At 37.5% G+C, this 3410-nt stretch overlaps 1 long non-coding RNA gene across 1 annotated transcript; it reads left to right on the top strand.

The window, feature by feature from the left end:
* Positions 1–692: 692 nt before the first annotated feature.
* Positions 693–1809, top strand: LOC107466137 (uncharacterized). The gene is made up of 7 exons (XR_001587624.3): positions 693–769; positions 857–922; positions 1002–1070; positions 1146–1220; positions 1294–1347; positions 1499–1585; positions 1798–1809. It is a non-coding gene; the product is annotated as an uncharacterized LOC107466137 (long non-coding RNA).
* Positions 1810–3410: the final 1601 nt, after the last annotated feature.

The raw sequence follows: 3410 nt of genomic DNA, 5'->3' as shown, positions 1-3410 counted from the left end.
ACTTGGATGCTTTGTTGTCTTCCTTTTTGTAGGAGATCTATTTCCTGAGAAAGTTGAGTATAAGAAACTTTCTGATGATGACAAAATAATTTATAGAAGATTCCAGGGTAAGACCCTCAAAAGTCTTACCGATGAAATGATGGAAATCGGCGTTGGCAACGAAGAGGAACGCCTGATGTTCAAGAGGATATTCATCCTCTACATACAGATGGCGTTCCTTTTGCCAACGACGATAAATAAAATATCGCCCGTGCACCTGGCCCCAATTTTTAAGATGGACGGCATATCGGAGAGAAACTGGGGGGGCATGTTTTGACCTTCATGGTCAAGGGCATCACAGACTATCAAGAGAAGAAGAAGAAGGCAATCAATGGCTGCCTCTTCGCCCTGATGATAATCTACTTTCATCTTTCAAAAAACAAAGGCAAGAACAGGGCTGAAAGACCACAAAAACCATGGATTGCCAACTGGACTAAAGAGCAGTTGGTGGAAAGAATGAATGCAGAAAGAGAGGAAATTTTGGTGAGTAATCATAATAAGTTGGTGTATTTTATTTACCCGAATGGTGCTAACTAAAATATCTCATGTTTCAGGGGATTGTGAAGATGGCAGAGACAAGAGAAAAAATGAGAAAAAAAGAAAAAAAAGAAAAAAAAAAGAAATAAAAAAAACAAAAAAAAGGAAGGCGAGATATGGACTCAAGAAAAAGAAAGCAAAGGCAAGACGAGTCAGATTCTGATACAGAATCTGAATCTGAACCAAGTGATGAGTAATGTCCTGAAATTAATACTCCTTTCTTTTGGCTTCGTTATAAAGATTTCGTGTATTAATTGAAGTGTCTATTATTCACTTATAGGAGCGAAGAATCATCGCCTGCGGAGAAGGAGAAGAAAAAGAAAGAAACAAAAACAACTCCAAAAAAGTAAGCAATTCTTTGGATAAAATTCTATGATAAAATTAATTTTTTATTTCTGATTGGTACTGTTTTTTTTGCCACCCAGAACACAACAAAAAAAGAAAAAAGTTGTTGTGGATGATTCACCTCCTGAAGAAGATCAATACTTTGACGGGTACAGTACCTCGTAAGCTATACTACGGTCTATCATCGTAATTATTTTTGTTAACGTCTTATTTTATGAATGTAGTGAGAGATATGAAATATCAAGTGACGAACTCGATGAATGGCTAAGGGAAAACGTTGATAAATCTGCTGCAGAGGGGTATGTCTTGCTGGGCTGTGTATTTGAGATTTTGGTGTCTTTTGTTTGCTAATAATTGTATCTTGTTTCGCAGGGAGAACCAAGCTGACCTGCGATCGACAGAAGGTCGCTATGTGTCCTCTGAAACGTAAGAAGCTTTATTATTTAATAAAATCTTGTTATCATCATTTGGATGTATTCTGTGAAACAATTTGGGTGTATTTTATTGATCAAGTTGGGTGTATCTTGTTTACTAAGTTGGATGTATATTTCGTTTGAATAACATGAAATCTGTTTAGACTACCGGCTGTGAACTTGGGAAGTGATGATCCTTCCTCTCAAGGACGCACAGAACAGAGTAGTGTAAACCAGCCGTCTCAGAGCATGTAATTTCTCTTTCAAATAACCGTTACTTTTGTTCTTCTAATAACTTCTGTATATATTTTTTTTAGAAAAAAAGCCCTTTATTATTTTATTCAAGAAAAAAGGCAGCAAAAAAAAGCAAAAACTGCAAGTATGTAAGTTCTCAAAAAACAAAGCCCGTCTTCTTTTTGAATTGTTCGGATGTATTTTTTGATCTTCTTTGGGTGTATTTTAGGTTGACTCCGACTCATTCGAATATGATGGTTGTTAGGGAACAAACGCCGTCGGAAGCGCTTCCAATGTGAGTTTTCCAAGAATATTTCAACCTTATAACCTTATTATTTTCAAATATGTTGTTAACCTTTCATTTTTATTCTTGTTTAGAGTCCCGATCCAGTTTTTTGTGCCGGCATCCCAACAAACAACCACTGACGCAGATTTCGAACCAACCCCTATGCTACAGATTGAAGTGGCTAGAGAAACGTAAGAAAATAGTATTGGGTGTATATTTATTTAGGGTTTGGCTGTATATTTGCTAATAGTTTGGGTGTATATTCTTCCTGATTAATTTTGTGTAACTGTGCAGCACTCCTGAAACCCCCAAACAACTTCAAGAAACAACACCCAAGCTTCCCCCAGCTCCAACAAAAATGTAAGTTCATTAGAATAAAATCAATCTTTGCTTATCATCCGTATATTCTTATTCTTACTCTTATTCTTATACATAATGACGCAGTCATCCAGACGCAGAGGACGCTGCTGCCCTGTTGATGATGGCACTGACAGCAAGCTATGTTCCTAAAACAGATCCGAGGATGCCATCATTCAGCCTCGGATTGACAGATTCAAGCCAGGAGGGGGCGTCAACGCAGGAGACAGAAAGGGAAAAATCTCCAGAAACTGCAACTATGCTAGAACAGTTAGACAGTTTGGTCCAAAAATTAGCAAGCAGTGCGGCAAAGGGAAAAGACGAAAGTCCACAAATTCAGAGGGAGACTGGGGAAGAAAGTTCTGCAAAATTTGAAACTCCTGGGGGAATAAATCAAATTCCGGATGATATGAAACAAAAGTGCTACATCTGGGGGACGAGACTGAAGGAAGATGCAAAAGGCGATACTGACGAGTATGAGGAGATATGCACTCTGATTGGCCAAGGAGAATACATTTTGATAAGAATGCACATTGCATCCCTCCAGGCAAAAAGTGATATAGAATCTCAGGTAATATTAGACTAACATTAATGTTTTTACACCAAAGTCAACTGCAATGTTTATTAATTTAAAATTGATTTCGGCATATATTTCTAGATTGTATCTGCCATCTGTCTCATCTTAAACCAGAAAAATGAAAAGAGGTTTCAGGAACAAATATACTGTCTCCCCCCCATATTGTGGTAAGTGTTACTTCTACGAACTTTGGGTGTATTTTATGCATTCATTTGGGTGTATTTTTTAGCTTAGATTGGGTGTAAGTTGTGTATTTTCAGTATTTCATTTCTTGTTTCGCAATTCTTGCAGAGCATGGCACTTTCGGATCACCCAAAGGGGGAATTCATATCCCCAAAAACGAAAAAGGAATTCAGGGTGGAAGCCTACCCGAGTTTCATTCACTTCATAGATAGAAAAAAATTAAGTTCGCATCCATATGTAAGTTTTCGTTTGCTAAATTTGTTAGTTCGCTTATTTACTTATATGCCAAATAAAATAACACACTGTTGAAATGTGGCAATCCTTCAGATTTTTGCTCCTGTTTGCCACTCGGGACATTGGTGGTTATGGCTGATAAACACAAGAAAGCGGAAATGTCAAATACTTGACCCGCTACACAAAAAAGCTCCAAGCGATGAGA

Source organism: Arachis duranensis, chromosome 9 (assembly GCF_000817695.3).
Source record: "Arachis duranensis cultivar V14167 chromosome 9, aradu.V14167.gnm2.J7QH, whole genome shotgun sequence".
NCBI classification, from domain to species: domain Eukaryota; kingdom Viridiplantae; phylum Streptophyta; class Magnoliopsida; order Fabales; family Fabaceae; genus Arachis; species Arachis duranensis.
The sequence above is the reverse complement of the archived record's forward strand: the minus strand, read 5'-3'. Positions and strand labels throughout refer to the sequence as shown.